The following is a 22,579-nucleotide window of genomic DNA, read 5'->3' as shown; positions in this document are numbered from 1 at the left end:
GCAAACATATGTCAGTAATTTGAATCCATTTGTGTAAATGATAGAGATTTGGCTATATTTACATAGTCAGCATTTTATTTGTGATATTGCCAATGCCCCATTTTCCTATGCTTGCATGACATTCATAAGTGCTGAGAAGTTGGACAGTGTGTTAGTTAACATGACTGTAATTTTTTTTGGGGGGGAGGTGATGGGAAGCATTACAGCTTTCTAGTAAAGCACACACACATACACACACACACACACACACACACACACACACACGCACACATACACACAGCAACTTTACTGATTGCTTCCAAAGTACCAAGAAAACATTGACATGGGAGCAAACACACTGTTAAATTCTTTTTGAGTGACCCTATGACTTTAAAAGAACCTCACAAAAGTTGTGTCCAGATGGCAGTATGTTATGGGAGTGACACAGGTGCATCTAGCTTTCAAAACCCATTTACTTATTGATGCTTCACCAGCCATGTTCAGGTTAGAGTCTAATGCGGAGATAAATGGAAGCTGGTCCTTGCCTTTGACAAGGACTTAGTCAAAATAGGAAGGTTATAATCATGTCAGCAAGCCGTATTTCCTTAAGATACCATCTGATTCTCATGTTACTGTAAAGTTACATTCTTTCCCCATTCAACTGAATCTGCTGCTCGTCATTGCTCTGACTGCTTTGTTTTAATGGTTCCTATTCTTTCACTTCTTATTGAATTTCTCTGGACATGTTTTGTGATGGGAAGTTTTCTTTTTAGTTTACCTATTTATGTTTCATAATGTTCTCTCTCTCTCTCTCTCTCTCTCTCTCTCTCTCTCTGTGTGTGTGTGAACTATAATAATGCCAATTTCCTAGTTATCAGCTCTTTCCTCCAACTTCTTCATCTAATGGGCCTGGCCAAGTTTTACTGGCATGGAGTCTACAAAATGTTGAAAGAGGCCTGGGATCCTGGCTAGGACGGTAACTAATGTTAACTGTAGCCAGTGTCAATAGAGTTAACACAGGGCAGTTGGTGATGAACTCAGAGGTTCTCAACCTGTGGGTCATGACCTCTTTGTGGGGGTCAAATGACCCTTCCACAACGGTGGCCTAAGACGATCTCAGTCTTTTACATTATGATCCACAACAATAGCAAATTATAGAGCAACAAAATAACCTTATGGGTGAGGGTCACCACAACGTAAAGAGCCATATTAAGAAGTCAGAGCATTAATAAGGTTGAGAACCATTGTTCTAGAGCCTGGGAGAAAGTGGGATATATAGACTAAACGGAGCAGCATGCTGTCTCTGAAAAACTTTAGTATGGAGATAAAAGACAGATTTGATAAAAACAAATGGTAGGCAGAGTCTGTGCGAAACTGTGTGGAAGAGAAACGTGGGCTACTCTTTTATCTTCTGGAAAGATGTGAGCCTGCTGGAAGAGAAGGGATGACTGAGGAGCAGAGGGCTAAAGCAGCAGCTGTGGGAAGCAGCTGTGGTAGCATCTACGCGGCGCCAGGGAATGTCAGATCAACAGGCGTTGATTCTCTTTCCTTGTTGTGGCAAGCTGAGAGCAAGCCTGAAGAGGCAGGTAAGGTCCTGCCAAAGCAGTAGTGAAGTCAGCTGCTCACATGCTATTCTTGCATGCTCTTTAGCGCAATGCCAAGCTTGGCAGACTGAGACTGAGAAGTCTGTGGGAACGAGAGAATGGTAGCACACGTTGCCGATGGGCACGGGCTTACGTATAGAGAGTGTCACGAGGAAGGTTCAAGCTTCTGTAAACTCTCCGCTCTGGTGGACACAGTATGAAACACTCATGATTCTCAACATGGCTTTTGATTGTGAACAGTGATTTCTCATCTTGCTCGAGTGCTGAGCAGGACTCTCTATTCTCCAGGAAGGCCGCTTTCTGCCTTCTGAAAGTGATTGAATTTTCCTTTCGGTGGAATGCCATTTGCACTAAACTCCAGGAAATGTGGGTGACACATACTTCTCATGTGTTACAAATAAGTCACTGAAGCTCTGGCTCTTCCACCTTAGAAAAATCAACTGGTCTTCTCAATGCACGGCTCTTTAGAAAGACAGGTTCAAGATGGTTCAAGACAGGTTCAAGTGGTCTGACAATTCACGTTGAACATATGTATATACATACATACATACATACATACATACATATATATATATATATATACACACATATGTGTATATATATGTGTGTATATATTATGTTAAGGGCCCAGTATATGTATGGAAAATGGGCCAGTTTGTAGTGGTACATGCCTCTAATCCCAGAGTTCCGGAGGCAGGTGGATCTATGCCTTCGATTTAGTCTGGTCTACCTGGCAAGTTACGGTCAGCTGGGACTGCATAGCGTACTGCGATCCTGTCTCTCTCACACACGGACAAAGCATTTGGTATCCCTATGACCTTAGGAGCCCAGGCTTCAGAGCAAGGAGGCAGTTTCTTTCAGGCGTTTCCCATCTCTAGAGAGAGTCAACCAGGGTGCTGCAGCAGTGCTTCTGTTGAAATCTAGCAAACACAGTAAGAGACGATTCATTTGTGGTCATTTGCAGACATGAGGTGGCGATCATAACAGATTTCAAAGCTTATGCTACCGAAGTATTCTTTTTGCAATTTTGTTCATTTATATCAGACAGTCCACCAGAAAATTGAGTGCCCTCTTTTCTAGGCCAGGCTCCAGGGAGGCATGGGATTCATGCTTTCTCCTATGTTCCATGCTGTTCTTTTAAATCCCACTTTTTTGGGGAGAGCCTTGTATAATAGAAAATACAGCTTGCTTAATTTAACTAACCAAATTTGGGTACTGGCCTTCACTCTCCTTCAGTGGGATTAACTTTTCCACCCTGTTCTCTGCACACTTAGTCTTCTGCCCAGATAAAGCAGGAAACAATTAGGTCCTATAATCGACAGACAGAGGGTCTGCCAGTTGAGGAGCTCCGGTTGGAGCTGAGGCTGTTACCTGAGACCTCCGCTGTGTGGGCTGCCGGGAACATGGGCCTCTTGGTCAGAGGCCTCACTTCACTAGATCTTAGGGTGAGAAAGGCTGGGAGCAGTCATTCTAGTCTTGTCTTGGAACTTGTCAGGAGAGTTATTCGCTGGGACTTCTGGGAAATGGTTGACTAATTAAGGAGAGCAGGGAAGAAATGAAAGGCCACAGCAAGGGAAGTGAAACAGTGGTTGTGAAGAAGGATCACAGACTCTCGGGTTGCACAGTCCCTGTGTCACCGTCTAGGAGTTGTATAGCTTTTGCATGGGTTCATGGACCATTTTGAGTTCATTATTATGAAGTGGGTTTGGGGGTTCAGAAAACAACGCTGCAAAAAATGATAGTAGGAAGCCAGAGTATACCAACCCAAAGTTTGCCATACAGGCATCCAGTTACTTTGAGCTTTGAGTAAGAAATTGAGAAACAGCCAGCATTGGTAAAACCCTTCCTCTCCCTCTTACACTGTCTGAAATAAAATAAATAACTCCACTTCACAAAGAGAAGTTTGTATCTGTTGAGGGTGTTGCCATGACTGAAATAAAAAAGTACTATCCGAACAATGTATCACCTGGGTCACTTTGATTTGTGTAATAAGGAAATATTTATTTGCTAATCCTCATCTTCTTTCCTTTTCCCATAATTTGTCCCCGAACCTCCAAGGATGCCTCAAGCTCCATTTCTGTTTGTAGCTCAAAATGTCAGATAATCTCCAGCCCCTTGGCTCTTGATTCTTATATTTTTTGTGTTATTCTGTGCACGTGTCTGCACTTTAAATTGTATTTTTTTTCTTTCCGTCTGTCTTGGGTCAATTTGTCAAAGGACCCCCCAGGAGGGGAGGCAGAAGCCACATTTCCATTCCCTACGGGCTTCCAGATTTTACTTTGTACATGTACATATTTAGCAGTTTCAGAATCTTTTGTTAAGAAACAAGTGACTTATCAGGATATAGCTTGAAAATGTCTTCTTACGTTCCGTGGCTTGTTCGGGACATTCATCCAAGAGCAAACGTCTACATTTATATTCAATCAGATTTATCTAGTTTTCCATCCATTTCCCATAGTGATGCTATACCCAAGGAGCCACCCTACCGCAAAGTCACGGGTGCTTAACACTATTTTATTTCCCTTCTACCATTTTATAGTCTGTGCTCTTGTTTGTGTCTGTTACTTGAGTTGTTTTTACATTTTTTAATAAGGGGTGAGGAAAGGTTTGGCTTCTTTGGCATGGAGATATTCAGTTGTCTGGGCACAATTTGTCTTTGCCATTCTCAAAGAAAAACAAACAAACAAACAAACACCCAATTTTTCCTGAAGTTCAGATATATTTTTGAGCTCACTTGTATTCCATTGATCCATAGAACTGCATCACACTGTATTGTATATCAGAGTTCCACGGGGAGCTTTCTTAGCACTGCTTTGGCTGTTCCATTTGCAATGCAGCTCCTTGCAGATTATAGATAGTATCACTGTGCTATTTTCTGGGAACTTGATAAGGGGTTTATTGACTCTCTAGATTCCACTGAGGGGTGCTGCCACTTTTGTGGTAGCAAGTCTTCTGCTTCATGAACATGAGAAGTCTTTCCATTTATTTATGCCTTTGAAAACTAAAAACGAATGTTGGTAAAATAGTCTGAGTTTTATACTTCATGTCAGGATTGTCTAGGCAAACAGAGCATGTTCTAGGAATTAGAAATACAATTATGAAAACTGTGTGGTCCCACAAAAGAAGGAGGAGCACTGGGAGAGTTTGGTGGAATTCAGTCTGAATCTGAAGACTTGAAGACCAAGGGGCAGGTGGGATAAGTGATTAGTCATAATCCAAAGGCCTGAGGATCAGGGTATGAGAGGAATGAGATAAGGAGTATCAATGTCCAAGAGCAGAAAAGATGGATGTGCCAGCTCAAAGTTCAGATACAACCCACAGCTTGGATAAACTTGGAAAACATTGTAAGCAGTCACATGTTATAAAATTTAAGTGAAAAAAAAATCTCGAGTACACCCACCAAGAGAGGCAGAAGGGGGTCAACAGTTGTCCAGAGTTGTCTTTCTGAGTGAGGACTGATCATCTTACCCAGGGTCCTCCTTCTTGCTTAGCTTCTTTAGGTATACAGATTTTAGTATGTTTATCCTCTCTTATATGTCTAGTATCCACTTATAAGTGAGTGTATATCATGTTTGTTTTTCTGATTCTGAGATATACCCCACTCAGGATGATCTTTTCTAGTTCCCACTGTTTGCCTGCAAATTTCATGATTTCCTTGTTTTTAATTGTTGAATTGTTTCCATTGTGTAAATGTATCACAATTTCTGTATCCATTTCTCAACTGAGGGACATCTGGGTTGTTTCCAGGTTCTGGCTGGAATAAAGCTGCTACGAACATGGTTGAACAAATGTCCTTGTTGCACATAATCTCTTTCTTTGTATGCTTATTCTTGATATAATAGAAAAGCCAGAGACCTAGGGTAGAACCAAACATGACTGGAAAAAAAAAATCAATGCTTCCTAATAATATTCTGCTATACACATAGATCAGTGTATAGCCTTGTTTAGTGGTCAACAGAGAGGCTTCCTCTGGCACAAATAGGAGAGGGTGAAGAGACCCACACCCAGACATTATACAGAATGAGAAACTAAGTTGGAGGTTTCCATTGGGTCCCTCCTCTTAGAGATCAGGGAGGAAATATTGTAGGAGTCAGAGGGGATGGAGGACATCAGGAGGATATGGCTCACATATTAACTAACCAGGGGTCATGTGGACTCACAGAGACTGAAGTTGGGTCCTCTGGGGGTGTGTTATGGCTATTATCTTAGTGTTTTTGTGGAACTCTTAACAGTGGGAGTGGGAGTGTCTCTGACTCTTTTGCCTGCTCTTAAAGCTCTTTTCCTCCTATTGGGTTGTCTTGTCCGGCCTTGATATAAGGGCTTTCACCCTGTCTTATTGTGTCTTGTTTATTCCTGTTTTGCTCTCCTCTTTAGCAGGTTTGCTCTTTTCTGAAGGGAGAAGGGGGGGGGGTCTGGGAGAGCTAGGAGGAGTGGGGAAGAAAAAACTGTGGTTGAGATGTATGATAGAAGAAAATCTAGTTTTAATTAATAAAACGAGAAAAGCTATTGATTAGTGCAAGCTGATTTTGTATCCTGCTACATTCCTGAATTTGTTTACCATTTATATAAATTCCTGGTAGAATTTGGGGATCTCTAGTATATATTATCCTATCACCTGCAAATAGGGATAGTTTGACTTCTTTCCCTATTTGTATTCCTTTAATGTCCCTGTCTTGCTTATTGCTCCTTCTAACGCTCGAGCCCAATATTGATAAGAGTGGAAACAATGGACATTCCTGGATTCTGACTCTAGTAGGACTGCTTCGAATTTATCTCCATTTCGGATGACTTTGGCTGTGGATTTCTCCTATATAGCTTTTATTATATTCAGGTGTGTTCCCTATAGCCCTAGGTTCTCTAGCATTTTGTTTTTATCATGAAGATATATTTTGTAAAGAGCTTCTTCTCTATCTGTGGAAATGATCATATGATTTTTGTCTTTAAGTCCATTTATGTGGGTTATTAAATTATTGACTTATGTACATTAGAATATTTCCGCATTTCAGGAATAAATCCAACTTGATTATGGTGGATAATCATTTTGACGAATGTCTATATTCCATTTGCAAGTATTTTGCTGAGCAATTTTTATTTTATGTTCATTAGGGATATTGGCCTTGTGCTGACTAGTCTTATGTCAACTCAGTACACAAATTAGAATAATCTGAAAGGAGGGAACCTTAATTAAGAAAATACCACCACTAAGATCCAGCTATAAGAGATTTTCTTCATTAGTGATTGATGGGAAAGGGACCAGCCCATTGTGGGTGGGCCATGCCTGGGCTGGTGGTCCTGGGTTCCATAAAAAAGCAGGTTGACCAAACCATAGAGAGCAAACCAGTAAGCAGCACCCCTCCATGGCTGCTGCATCAGCCCCGCCTCCAGGTTCCTGCCCTGTCTGAGTTCCTTTCCTGACATCCTTTAATAATGAACAACAATTAATTTTTGTTGTTGTTGTGTTTTCATTTTCATTTAGTTTTAGGAATCTAAAAAAAAAATTCTTGATAGAAGTGTAAGCCAGATAAACCATATCATTCCCAACTTGCTTAAGCACATTTTAGATATATGTCTAGGAGTGCTACAGCTGGATCTTGAGGTCGTACTATTTCTAATTGTCTGAGAAAGCACAAGATTGGTTTTCAAAGTGGTTGTATAAGTTTACATTCCTACCAGCGATGAAGAAGGGTTCCTCTTTCTCTATATCCTCTCCAGCATGTATCCCTTATATCCTATCAGACCACCATGGCCTAAAACTAGACCTCAACAACAAAAGAAATAACAAACGCACAAATACACATGAAAACTAAACAACTCTCTACTCAATGACAGCTTGGTCAGGAAAGAAATTAGAAACTTCCTAAAATTCAATGAAAATGAAGACCCAATTTACCCAAACTTATGAGACACAATGAAAGCAGTGCTAAGAGGAAAGTTCATAGCACTAAGCTCCTCCAGAAAGAAGTTTGAGACATCTCATACAAGCAACTTAAAGGCACACCTAAAAGCCCTAGAAAAAAAAGCAGACACACCCAAGAGGAGTAGATGATTGGAGATAATCAAACTCAGAGCTGAAATCAATGAATTAGAAACAAAGAAAACAATTCAAAGAATCAATGATACCAAGAACTGGTTCTTTCAGAAAATCAACAAGATAGACAAACCCTTAGCAAAACTAACTAAAAGGCAGAGAGAAAATATCCAAATCAGCAAAATCAGAAATGAAAAGGGGAACATAACAACAGACACTGAGGAAATCCAAACAATCATTAGGTCTTACTACAGAAGCCTATATGCCACAAAATTTGAAAATTTAAAGCAAATTTTCTTGATAGATTCCATTTACCAAAATTAAATCAAGATCAGGTAAATAGATTAAATAGTCCTATATTCTCCAAAGAAATAGAAGCAGTCATCAAAAGTCTACCTTCAAAAAAAAAAAGACAAGGGCCAAATGGTTTTAGTGCAGAATTCTACCAGACCCTCAAAGAAGAGCTAATTCCAATTCTCTTCCAACAATTCCACAAAATAGAAATAGAAGGAACATTATCAAACTCATTCTATGAAGCCACAGACACCTTGATACCTAAACTACATAAAGACCCAACAAAAAAGAGAACTTCAGACCTATCTCTCTTATGAACATTGATGCAAAAATACTCAATAAAACACTTGCATACCGAATCCAAGAACACATAAAAGATATCATCTACATGACCACGTAGGCTTCATTCCAGGCATGCAGGGGTGTTTTAATATATGGAAATCCGTCAATATAATCCACCATATAAACAAACTGAAGAAGAAAAACCACATGATCATCTCCTTAGATGCCGAAATAGCATTTGACAAGATCCAACACCCATTCATGTTTAAAGTCTTGAAGAGATCAGGGATACAAAGCACATACCTAAACATAGTAAAGACAATCTACAGCAAGCCTATAGCCAACATCAAACTAAAAGGTCATGGTGTTTTTGACCCAGCAATGGAAACCCTAACTAAGAAGACCTGTGGTTTTATTTTTTTTGTGTGCCTTTGCCTTCAGTTAGTATTGGAGTGATAATAGCTTTATAGGAGTTTGGGAATACTCCTCCTGTTTCTTTCTCTTTGTCAATGTTGTTTATTAATAGTTTAAGTATTGGCTACACATCTTTGAATATCTGGGAGAATTCTTCTGTGAACTCATCTGGTTCTTCTTTGAAGCTGAAAGACTTTTTTCCCCCTACTATTCAATCTCTCCAGTTGTTATGGGTCTGTATAGGTTGTTGACTTCTTGGTTTGATTTTTTTTTCTTTTAGGTATTTCTTTTTTAATTTTTAATTTATTTTTTTCTTTTTTTTAATTTTTTATTAATTACACTTTATTCATTTTGTATCCCCCCTAAGCCCTTCCCTCCTCCCCTCCCGATCCCACCCTCCCTCCCCTTTCTGCATGCATGCCCCTCCCCAAGTCCACTGATAGGGGAGGTTCTCCTCTTCTTTCTGATCTTAGTCTATCAGTTCTCATCAAAAGTGGCTGCATTGTCCTCTACTGTGGCCTGGTAAGGCTGCTCCCCCTCAGGGGGAAGTGATCAAAGAGCAGGCCAATCAGATTATGTCAGAGGCAGTCCCTCTTCCCATTACTATGTAACCCACTTGGACACTGAACTTCCATGGGCTACACCTGTGCAGGGGTTCCAGGTCATCTCCACAAATAGTCCTTGGTTGGAATATGATTTTCTGGGAAGTTCCCTGTGTTCAAATTATCTTGTTCTGTTGCTCTCCTTGTGGAGTTCCCGTCCCCTCCAGCTCTTACTATTTCCCACTTCTTTTGGTTTGATTTTGATACGTTGGCTGAATCTAGAAATGTATTCATTTCTTTTAGGTTTTTTGGCTTAATGAAAAACAGGTTCTTAAAATATTCTCTGAATTTCCTTGATGTTTGTTGTGATGTTTCCCTGTTCATTTCTGATTCTGTAATTTTTTTAGTTAGTTATTAAAATGCACTCACTTTGTATCCCAGCTTTGTAGCCCCTTTCCTCACCTCTCCCCAGTCCCATCCTCCTTCCCTCTTCTCCTCCTATACCCCTCCTCTGTACTTTTGAAAATATCTTTCTTTTGTTTACTTGAGACAAACATCTGTGGATCTTACTTTTCGGGGAAAAAAACCCAGCTCTTAGATTGTACTGTTTTCTTTATTTTATTTTCATTTCATTGATTTCTCTGATTTTTATTGTTTCTTGATATTAGCTGGATTTGGATTTGGTTTGTTTGTATTTTTCCAAACTTTTGAGTTGCATCATTAAATCATTTTTGTGGTCTTTCTTATTTTTTATTGCTTCCACCTAGAGCTATAATTTTCCTCACAATACTGCTTTCAGTGTGTCCTAGAGATTTGGTTGTGTTTTCATTTTCAGTTAGTTTCATGAATATAAAAAATTCTTGATTTCTTTTTATACCCATTCATCATTGTAATAAGTTGTTTAATCACCATGAATTTGTGTATGTACTAGAAATTTGTTTGCTGTCAATATTAAGTTTTATTACACTGTGGTCATATTGGATACAGGAGGTTATTTTTATGTTTCAGAATTTGTAAAGACTTGTTTGTGTGTCAAGATATGCTATATTTTAGAAAAGCTTCTCATGTTGATAGAATGAATATTTTATAATGTTTGTGTAAAATATTTTGTAGAGCTATAAATCTATTGGGTGCATGATGTCAATTAATTCTGATGTTTCTCTGTTTAGTTTTGTCCAGATGATCAGTGTTTTGGAGAAATAGGGCATTGATACTATTAGTGAGTTGATGTTTCTCTTTAAATCTAGTGGTTCATTTTAAAATGATACTGGGCACACCAGAGCTTACTGCATATATATTTACCAATGTCTTCTTTATTGACTGTTTCCTTGGTTAGATTCAGGTGTCCCTCTTTTTTTTTTCTTTATTAATTACACTTTACTCACTTTGTATCCCCCCTGTGGTTCCCTCCCTCCTCCCATCCCAATCCCTCCCTTCCTCCACCCTCTGCCTGCATGCCCCTCCCCAAGTCCACTGATAGGGGAGGACTTCTTTTCCTTCCTTCTGATCCTAGTCAATTAGGTCTCCTCAGGTGTGGCTGCATTGTCTTCTTCTGTGGCCTGGTAATGCTGCTTCCCCCTCAGGGGGAGGAAATTAAAGAGCAGGCCAATCAGTTCATGTCAGAGACAGTCCCTGTTCCTATTACAATGGAACCCACTTGGATACTGAACTGCCATGGGCTACATCTGTGCAGGGGTCTTAGGTTATCTCCATGCATAGTCCTTGGTTGGAATAGCAGTCTCAGGAAAGACCCCTGTGCTCAGATTTTTTCTTTATTCTGTTGCTCTCCTTATGAAGTTCCTGTCCTCTCCAGATCTTACTATTTCCCACTTCTTTCCTAAGATTCCCTGCACTCTGCCCAAAGGTTGCCCATAAGTCTCAGTATCTACATTGATAGTCTGCAGGGCAGAGATTTTCAGAGGTCCTCTGTGTCAGGCTTCTGACTTGTTCCGTCTTTTCTCCTTCTGATGTCCAGCCTCTTTGCCTTTCTGGATAAGAATTGAGCATTTTAGCAAGAGTCTTCCCTCTTGATTAGTTTCTTTAGGTGTACAGATTTTAGTAGGTTTATCCTGTATTATATGTCTATATGAGTGAGCATATACCGTGTGCATCTTTCTGCTTCTGGGATAGCTCACTCAGGATGATCTTTTCCAGATCCCACCATTAACCTGCAAATTTCATGATTTCCCTGTTTTTTATTGCTGAGTAATATTTCATTGTGTAGATATACCACAATTTGTGCATCCATTCTTCCACTGAGGGGCATCTGGGCTGTTTCCAGCTTCTGGCTATTACAAATAAAGCTGCTACAAACATGGTTGAGCAAATGACCTTATTGTGTACTTGAGAATCTTTTGGATATATGCCTAGGGGTGGTATAGCTGGATCTTGAGGAAGCGTTATTCCTAGTTGTCCGAGAAAGCGCCAGATTGCTTTCAAGAGTGGTTGTCTTCTGATTAGTTTTATTTTGAAGTCTATTATGTCAAATAGGAGGATGGTGATTCCTGCTTGCTTCCTCTTTCCATTTGATTAGAGAACTTTTCCTCTACTGTACTATCAATCGTTAAAGTTCAGATTGGTACATGCAGACAGCAGGCAGATGGATTTTGTATCTTAATCTATTAAGTCAGCCTGTATATTTTGATTAGAGAATTGAGATCATTTATATATAAAGATATAATTGAAACGCGTGAGTTAGTTTGGGCTGTTGTGTTGTTGATTTTTGGTTTTGTTGTTTGTGTCCTCAGTCGTACTTTGTGTTTTAATAACTATGGATTCCTGTTGCTGTGCATAATCTCTCTGCTATACTCATTCCTCTCTTTAGCCTGGCATATTGTTTATTGTATTCTCTTTAGTTTTTGTTATTTAGTTTTGTTATTTATATTTTGAAGAGTTTTTCTTTCTCCTTCAAGATAATTTTGCTAGGTATATTAGACTAGATCTGGCAGGGTGGAAAGTTTGAGGGTGATGTGGTAAGGACCTGATGTTTAGAGATGGTTAGGGAGGTTGCTGGCAGAAGCTTGGAGATTGGTTGTGGTTCAGGCAGGGCAGGTCAGTTTAGGCAGGGGCAGATATGGAACCCTCAAGAAGGAAGTGCGGAGCCTATCTGGGTGGAGGTGTTGCTTGTGGAGCAGAAGGGAGCTGGGAGTGGTTTCAAGTATTGTAGATCCTGGTGAGAGGATGGCTACAATGCAGGCAAGGATGGGCAGACCCTACTGGGGCTCTGGATGTGGGACTAGACCCAGGCTAGATCTAGCAGGTTAGGAGACTGCCGGGATGAGGAAGTTAGGGAGACTCACCAGGCTAGAATCTGAAAAGGGAGTTCAAGGTCTGGTTGGATGGAGAGAGCAGTGATGCTGTGGTGATAACAGCATGACTCTCAGTAAGAGGAGATATTGGAAAACTCTGGAGTGTTCACTTAGTAAGGGAGAGAAAGGCATGATGTGTGATCTGTATAAATACACCTAAAAAAGCAGGGGTGGTTATCAATTAGTTATCCTGCTAGATCTTGTATCCATTATATTGCTGAGTGATGGCAGCGGTTCTGTTAGAGAGGCTCACTAGTCCCCTTATTTTACAGATGAGGAGAATGACCCTTCAGTTAGGGTCTTGTTTCAGGTTAGAATAGCTTATGAATGACTGGTACAGGCTTTCAAGTGAGGCAGTGTGGGGAAAAAAATCTAAGGCGAACAGTGAACTCTCATAGCTGAGATGTCTTATTTCTGTAAAGTCCTGTGTCCTACCTTTTTTTTTTGTACTAATGTAGTGAAATGTAAATGGAGGCTAAAAGCTGCTTAAGTAACATAAATGGACTTATAAAGTTGATCATACTGACAAAGAAACAGAACAAGCCATGGAGACAGTTTAAGTTGACAGCTTAACTCTCATGTGTGTGAGTGATTTTCCCTGCATGAACACATTGTGCAAGAGAACTTATGTCTACAAACTTATTCTTTAAAAGACTTGAAATGAGTAGTTTAAAACAATGATTTGTGCTGCATTGAATTAAGGCAGGGGCATGAGGCTCTATTATCCTTTTGTAAAACCTCTTGCCATCTGGTTCTCAGTCCCTTTGACATAGTTTTCAGGCTATGAAATCCTGTACATCTTTATGAAGCTCAAGATTGACCTTGAAGAGGGAAAAGTCTTATTTTATTATGCTGACGCCACACATCATAACTCTTATTTTGCTAGGAGATCTCATTCAGTGTCATCACCAACATGGGCAACAAGAGATACGTCATGTTTATGGCTTGGGTATTCCTTTTATTTCCAGTTACAGTTTTCCCATAAAAATCCCTATTGAAAATAATCTCCATGCAGTCACTGAATGTTATTGCTTGGAACAGAAATGCTAAAACAATTTGCTTATTTAGGATCTTGAGTTTTTCCAACATTTTAAAGTGTCTCAGTCCCTCAAGAAATAGCTTTACGGCCAGAGCAGTAGTAATGTAAGTCTGTGGCTTTTTTGCCATGTATTTTATGGGGTCTGTTACCGCCACAGTATATTTTGTATCTCCCCCCATTGAATTAGAGTACAATGGGTAAGTAATTCCATTTTGAGTTTTCCCTCCTGGATGTATTTCAGCTATGATTGACATTCTCTCAAGGAATGTTTTATTTTTTTATTTTTTTTTTCCTAAAGGACCAAGAAGAGTAAAAGACAGAGCCTGTGCTCTATGCAAAGACCCCAAAGATACTTAGGTATACATCTTTAAAATTATATGCCATTTGCTTTCTATTTATCTTCTTTATGTGCAAGGCTGTCTGGTTGGACAGAGGTCAGTTCAGCCTTTATCACTGGCTGACAGACTGAGACACTTTACCCTAGGATACCGTGACCAGGAGAACCAGAGGGTCCATGGAGAGCCCTGGAGGTCAAGCCCTGGAAACAAGATCCCATGGAATGGGGAGCAGTGTGGAAGGTTGGTGGCTGAGGTCAAAGTCCTAGGGCAGGAGACTGACAGAATAGCAGAGTAAGGACAGAGGGAAGAGTGACTTGGGTTTTTTCCATAAAGGCAGCTGAGCTGACTACAGCTTGGTATGTGAAATCTGCCATGGCAAAATGAGCATGGCTTTGGCATTGGATTAGAATCACATCTTGAAGAGCATGCTTTGAATAAGTGAATTAATTCTCTGTGTCTGAGCTTCTCACCATTTAAAGGAGCATTATTGTAATTACATCAATGCCATTGTAGTAACTGTTCCCTTAATATCATAGATGCTTTCCAGAGATGCTCCTGCCTGACTCACAGCATATGCCAATGAGGAAATAACTGCTATGCTCAATTAAAAACAAACAAACAAAAAAAAAAAAACAAAAACAAAAAAAAACAGGGTCTTATTTTCTAGCTCTGGTTGACTGGGCACTTGCTTTGTAGACCAGACTGTTCTTGAACTCATGGAGATCTGCCAGCCTCTGCCTTCTGAGCACTGAAATTAAAAACATGTACCACCACCACGGGCCCCAATTAGTCTCATTTTTATGGATAGGGAAGCAAAGTTCATAGAAAATGAGTAATTTTCTCAAGGTCCTTTTCTATGGCTGGAAGATAATTGAGTCAGGATTTTAGTCCAAGTTATCAGATTTTACATCATTTGACCCCTGGATGAGTGACCTGGCACTCTTATCATTAAAGGAAACCTAGGGCTTAGCATCTCTGGGGAAGATGTCTTGGAACTTGTACTTGGATCTACGTCACTCACTAGGCTATGCAATAGTGCTCGATGGCCTTGCTTTTTAAGTGTGGTCTGTGGCGTGGAGACAGTATCAGCAGCCGCCCTGCTGGAGTTGATGAGAAGTGCCAGTTCTCGGTCCCCATCCCAGCCTTGCCTTCCAGTGTTGGAATCCACCCTCCAAGATCCCATGGGTTCCGTCTGCTCATCATGGAACAGGGAAAATGGCCCTACTTTCTATACGTTACTGTGATTTGAAGTAGATGATGGTGTTCTTGGAGGGCCGCATGTCGAGCTTCGCTTTCCGTCTGTTGCTCGGGGGTGTTACACTGTTTCTTAGTTCCCGCGGTTTCCGGCTGCTGAACCTTCCTTTCCTGAAGCCTGTTGTGGAACTGTCGGGTCTCACCTCTACAACACCTCTGTTCGCAGCATGTGGAGATGTGACCCTTGTCTAAATTCAATCTGTGGCTTTGAATAATTAGACTTTATGGGTGTCAGTTTCGTATTGTTGTAATTGTTAACACATATTGATTGTGCAAGTTAATGGGTTTCGTTGTAGAATTTGCGCACAAGCATATATCACATTGGGATCGCATCTACACTCTCCTCTGCCTTACTTGCCTTAACTCTCAATCCCTTAGGCCTCCCTCTTCTTAGATCTAGTGCCCTCCCTCTACTTTCAGGTCCTTCCTTCTCTGTTATTTTTTTCTCTCCCCGCCTCTCATTTTTTTATCCTTTCATTTTACACACGTTTTATTCTACTCAACATTTTATCTTCAAGTTCTATCCATTTTCCTACAAATGCCATGATTTCATTTTTTTCTTATAACTCAAAAATATTCTACTGTGTGTACTTTCTATATATTTTTTTTCTGTTAATAGATACCTAAGCTTATTCTATAGCTTAGTCCTAACAAATAACAGTGCAACTCAGAGGAGGCCTGCTTGGTATTTAATGCAACATTACCTCCAGCCGGAGAACTCAATCACACCCAAAGAAGTACAGCAGAAAGAGAGAACTGCTACTGAATGGCTTCCGTTTAGGCTTATGCTCAGTTCTTTCTTACAAAGCTCAGGACTACCAGCCTAGAGAACTACACTGCCCACAGTAGGCTGGGGCTTCTTAAATCAAGAAAAGTTATGACAATCCTCACAGTCATGTCCACAGGCCAGTCAGTTCCTTAACTGATACTTCCTTTTCAGTTGACTCTTCACCATGTCAAGCTGACAGCGAAAGCTGACTACAAAAATCTAAATCCACAAAATATGAAAATGTAGTAGAGCACTTAGGCGCTCATGCTGTCAAAGACCTTGATTTTATAGTAATAGAAACAACGTATTAGTGACATCGTAATGATAGCAGGATAGTTGATGGGTCTAACTTTCATTGATACAATAGTTTTGCAGAAAGTTCTGTTTCGTATGTGGAAAGAAGTGTTTTTTCATCAACACTTGCTAAAGGGTAGTCACTAATGTATGATGCTATTTTCATTTTTATTTTTTCATTTATGGAGCAAGCTCATTTCTGAGAAGGAGGAGCGGGACAAGAGTCGGTGACTAGAAAATCATGAGGAGGATCTATGTAAGGCAGGGTGTGACTGGCGCTTGCTACTTTCTGGGTTCTTCTTTCTTCCACCCCTCTCCACTCTTTTATTCTACCCTTTCAACCTCCTAACACTAGATGAAAGAGAGAAAAAAAAGGCAGAGAAGAAAGAGATCCCTGAGTAAAATCAGAAAGGGGACAACTTTATTCTTAGACTACTTCCTGTAGTTTAGCGGTGTTGAGTTCCTTGGGACAAGTTTGATCTTCACCATCAGGATATGTAATTTCTTCTTGTTTCTTTTTTGCACACAATTACTTTAGAAACTGTGACCAAAAAAACAACCAACAACAACCAACTAACCAACAACCTCCTACCCTCAAATGACCAACAACCACCAATGACACTTCTTGGGGCCTTAGCATTTATATACTTTCTGAAAAGTCCCCGGAATTCCAAATGTCACACAATCACAGAAACCATCTGCAGCCAGCAAAATCACTCCTCTAATTGAGCACGAGGCAAATCCTAGTCAGCTTCTGCAAAGTAGCTCCATATCAACATACCTAGGATTAAAACGAAAACATATTTTTATGTTGCTGTGTTTTTAAAAGAAACAAAAATCCTGAATTCTCACTATAGTGTATGTGTGTGTGTGTGTGGGGGGGGTTCTGTTGAAACGGACTTACAAAATTTATGCTGGACAGACAGGCTAGGGGTGGAAGAAGACATCAGAATTACCTAGGATTTTTTTTTTTTTTTAACTAAAACCAGTTTGTAAATCACTCATAGGCTTACACAGTTCAGGAGCCTGGCTAAAACATGGGAAAACGCAAGAAATCTTTGCCCAATGCTTCTTTTCTAAATAAAAACATTTATCTTAATAAATACCTAATAATGATTCTATCTTTTTATCAATTTACTCATCCCAATACCTAATTGGCTATCTTATACTGAAATTCCACTCAGGTTCTATCTAGGGGATTATTTTCTGATCCTAGAAATGACAATCCAGAATTTCATCTTCCAAAGGGTACTTTAGTTGGCTCTGGCAGATTTTGTTTTTTCATTTTCCTTCAAGAAAACATAGAAGGTTTTAGAATTGGATGAGAACAGTCCTCAAAGGAAAGGTTAGTCAGTCTGTATACACACCATAGATATTAGTTCTCTTCAGAGTACCCATTTTTTTTTTTTTGCTTGCCCATCCTTCATAGCTTTTAAACATCACTTCTTCAAGGTCTTCCTAGGCTACCACACCAGTATACTCTTTTTTATACTTTCTTCCAATGTCCTGCAGATCTTTTCTCAGAACTGATTAATCACACTTATGAAAAATCCCCTCTATGTTAGTGGTGATTTACAACATCTGGAGCTTTGATTGTCACAATAGGTGTAATTGCTCTTTAGATGTAGGAGGTGAGGGTTGAAGCTCCCATATAATGCACAGGATAGATCCCAGGCCAAGAAAATAGGGTACAGATTTTCTTGCTTTTTACATGAAGTTAGTACAGTGGCCAAGTCTGATTGTACTCACTAGATTTCTAGGATGCAAACTAGCCTGTGGGAAATAGTAGGCATTCTGTACATATTCACTGAATTGATTTTCAACTAATTGAATAAATAAACAAAGTCACAAACGAAAAGGATAGCAACCTAGTATATTGTCATAAAATATATGGTCTGCTTTTAACGGTAAAGTTGAAATAGCAGCTTCAACTTGGAATTAGAGACTATCATACCAGGTTGACTACAATACAACGTTTTGTTAGCAGAATAATGGAATATGCAAAAACTGAAGTCCATACATCCCTGAAGAGATGCCCCTCAGCTTAATGATTAGGTTGTGTGATGAGCCTGTCATTGTAAATTGAAAACACCAACAACTCTGCCAGCCTACTCAACATCCTAGTTTAACAGAGTTCAATAGGATGTGTGTGTGTGTGTGTGTGTGTGTGTGTGTGTGTGTGTGTGTGTAGCAGGTGTTTTCTCCTGGAACTGTATGACTGGTGATGAGCAGCTAGGCATTTGAAGAGAGTATCACACTATCTATTGTCAAGCAGAGACAGTTCAATAGTTTCTACTGAGTGTGTATGCTTTCACAACACAGAAAAGATAAATTATCCCAAGTGCAGCCATGAAAGGGGAAGAGACGTCTCTAAATGCAAATGTTCGTCTGAGGATTATGCAAGAATGCTGAACTGCAAACGTGGAATGCTGGGTTCATTCTTGTCCCCTCCTAATGTGTGTAAAGTAATGCTTACACACATGGTCAAGAGAGTGCTCCTGTTTGGACCAGTAAAGGAAACAGCTCTGGAAAGCATGCATGTACTTGCACTGGCTCCAAGGACATCTCTCACACCACCTCATGGTCCTTACTAAGTTTCTAGGGAACAACTTGCCCTCTGCCCTCTCTGCTTCTACTGCACTTTGAACTTTATCTGAGGAATATTCTGAATTAAAATGATGACTATGCTTCGGTCATGGCATTTGCTACTGAAAAACTAAAGTATAATTTTATGGCTTCTTTTGTGTAGGCATGTTTTACAGCATTGTAATCTTATACGTGGGTATCTTAATAGCTTTAAATTTTGTTTTCCCTTCACTTTTAGTTTTAAATACTTTTAACAATTGTACTTTCTCCTTCTCTTCTCTCTTACATGTTTGATACACATTTCTTTATAAAGCAGATACTTTAAGAAATAAAGTATATTGTAAATATTGAGTGATTGTTTTATGATGCATATAGAAAAAAATTTATAGAACAGATGAAACACATAGCAGTTTATCAAAATGGCTATGATATTGACAAGCAGAATTTCTTGAGGTCAAAAGCACAATCCATTCACGACACCCTTCACCTGCTGCTTTTAAACTCTCATCCTTGAAAGTGATCCAAGGAATGCCTTGGGCTATCTGAAAATATAGAACCGAAAGGAGCATTATATCTCCCATAATCGAATTGTCTCCGAGTAATGCAGCAATTTCCCACCTGCTTAGCACAGCCTGGATTCATCTCTCACTTGGCCACAGATGCCAACTCATCCCTAACCTTTGAGGTTTCCTTAACTCCATTAGTTTGTTCCATGCTTGTACTCTTTGTGGACAGGCCTGTTGTTGCTGGGATAAAACCTCTTCTGGTCCCAGTCTTAAAAAATAATTACTTTTGAGAATAAACAATTTTCAACATATTTTAAATAAAATTTGGAGGTTAGGAAAGGCGTTGGGAACAGATAAGTGAAAATTACTCATGATGCAGTTACTGATGAGTCATGGCTGTGAATCTGACCAATTCTTGAGTCTATGTGGTATAAAAAAAAATAGGATATTATATCTATTTCTTTGTACTTTTCAGTGTGCCTTTGTGATGCTTCCTGGTATAGAATGTTGATATAGTCATTTATCTCTCAGTGGATACTTTCTGTCATATAGACATGTTAGAGTTTATTTAACAAGCCAGCTAGTTGGGCATTGAAGCTGTTTGTATCACAAGCATTATTAAATTATGATACGTTAATTTGTGGATGCATGTTAGAGATATGACTTTAAACAGTGTGATTCTGTGATTCAAAACAGAGATACTTATTTCAATTTAAAGTTCACACACACATACATAGAGAGAGAGAAGAGAGAGAAACATGCATATGCCAACGGATATGGCTAGACAATTTTATAATATATAATCACATGAACAACAGCTAAATGCTTCATGTTTATGCTTAGAGAGAGGCAACTTTAAGTTGTTTAAGGAAATTAAACAACACATAGAGCCTAATTTGTTTGTGTGTATGGCATGGATATAATCTAGTTGAGTAGCATGGAGGAAATGCCAACATTTAATTTAATATTGTACCAATTTTGCATCTTCTTGACCACAAATTAGGAGATTTTTTTTTCTTTTTTAAAGCAGAACCTAGAGTTCTCAGAGATTGAATTTCAGTGAGCAAATTGTTCAAAAATTAGCACGATGCTGTCAGAGCAAGGCAGCTCAAGCCGCTTTCACAAGTAAGCATTAGGAAGACTATTTTATTTTCAAATAACTGAAAGGAGGCAGAGATAAAAGGGAAGGCGTGGGGAGCACAAATCCCTAGAGAGTTCCCTCCTGTACAGGTGGGATTCGAAAGTGCCCGCTGCGTGAAAGGGGCACCATTATGAAGAAACTCTCCTCAAATTACTCTTCAGAAACAATCAGAAAGGCCTGTGACTGAGGACACCCTTTCAGTATTGTCCCATGGCCACAGACAAATTAAATTCAGTCGTGCTGACTTCATGCTCTGCAGCTCTGTGGCTCCAGCCCCACCCCCCCAACCTGTTACCTAGGAGACAAGGGAAGAGAAGACCTGGGACTCTGCCGCTAGTCCAGAAGCATGTTGGTTAAAGGGTATTGCTGCGGGTTTAGTAGCGGGGTCAGACTGGCTTTGTAAGGTGTTTTTGTTTGTTTGTTTGCTTGCTTGTTTGTTTGCTTGTTTTTGTTACTCTCCAGTACGAAGGAATAAGAGAAAAGAAGGCATTAATGTTGCAAGCCTTGGTATGACGCATGGCACGCTGCTTAGTTTAGTGGGTTTTAAGACCAGGTGTTGAAGCTAACAAAGCCCATGAGGAGGCTTGTAAGCAATGTCTCTAAAACAGTGGTGATCAACTAGCCTAACGATGCTCCCCGTTAATACACTCCCTCATGTGTGGTGAGCCCCACCATCCGTAAAATTCTTTCTGTGGGAACTTCATCACCTCAATTCTGTTACTGTTGTGAATCGTAATGTAAATACATGCGTTTTCAGTGGCCTTAGGTGGCCCTTGTGAAAGGAGTCGCGACCCCCCAGGTGAGAAGCACTGCTCTAGGTGTTTCCACTTGTTAGTGTCTTTACAGCCATTAGCTTGCCGCAGGTGATAGAGGTCAACACACAGCTGAGCCCCCTGCAAGGCCTCCAAGGTACCTGCTTACCTCTGGTAGCCCCTTCCTGCTGAGCTAGGATTTGAATTGCATCTCCTTAGGCTCACAGTGACCTGCTAAGGTTCCGGAAGAGCTTCTCCCGGCCTGGTCTGACTCCATCCGTGTTCCCAGATGTCCTAGTGGTCTTCAGTATCATATGCTAAAACAGCCAAACAGATGTTCCATTTTATTCAGATGACTAAAACGTATTGTGTACACTGGATGTGTTGTGTAAGGAGGGGCCTAACTGTCATGCTCAGTTTTCAATTACCTGGTTCTATACAGTGCTGTTTTTGTGGTGAGGCCCATGGAGTTTTAAAGGAAGGCCATCCTGCCTTTGCTGAATTGGAAAACAAGGAAATAAAAGCAAAGCTCCAGGCACAAATTTCCAGCCTCTGTTCAAGACACTCGCCTGTCTCTTCAGTAAACACAAAATGTAGGGAAATAGCCCAAAGGCCTGAAGGGCTGCAAGTATGTCTCCCTGTGCACACACTGTCTGTGGGTAGGTTGTCTGTTGCGGGGGCTCAGGGCTGGCTCAGCCTTCCTGAGCCTAGACATCAGTTTCTGTTGGAAAGCAGACACACAAAGCCTCCTTTAACTCCCCTGCAATGAGCAGTAAGATGAAACATGCCCGCGGATGGGTAACGTATCTGTCCCTAAAGACGCTGTTCCTCGGAACACAGCATTTGTTGGCTCTGAGTGGTGCTTTTAGCATTTCCAGCATGGAAGGAGGTTTGGCCCACAGCCCTTCTGTTGATTGTCTCAGCCCCTAGCCAGAACAATCAATTACCAGTTCCCTTTCTTCATCTCTTCATTAAGGCTTTTGCATGTTTCCCTGTGGTTCTTGGGAGGCAGGAATGATGGCTGTCATTTTCATAGCACTGAGATTCCTTAACAGCATAGAGACAGCCACTAGCAGTCTTTCCTTGGTAGGGCTTCAGATGTGGGGGTATTGCTTCTTCTGCACTGATGACAGGGGAGAGAGTGAAATGTACAGAACAAAGGTGCTTATTTATGAATAAAATAAACACATAGCTGATTTCCAAAGGGTACATTTGATGCACTGTTTTTTGGTTTAACAATGTTAAAGACAAAAACAAACTACAAACAACGAACAAACAAAAAGGCTGCTATGTCTTTCCTATCTCCTGACCCATCTGGGGATGCCAGCTCTGTGAGGCCTTTTCCCATCTGTTAAAGCAATGTGGTAAAAAGGAATCTGTAGGGAGAAAGCAAAGAAACGAGAACCAGGGGAGCCAAGAGAGCCAGTGATAAGATGAGTGGCTGGGGGC

This window comes from Psammomys obesus, unplaced genomic scaffold, assembly GCF_907164565.1.
Source record: "Psammomys obesus unplaced genomic scaffold, mPsaObe1.curated_primary_1811, whole genome shotgun sequence".
Classification (NCBI taxonomy): domain Eukaryota; kingdom Metazoa; phylum Chordata; class Mammalia; order Rodentia; family Muridae; genus Psammomys; species Psammomys obesus.
The sequence above is the reverse complement of the archived record's forward strand: the minus strand, read 5'-3'. Positions refer to the sequence as shown.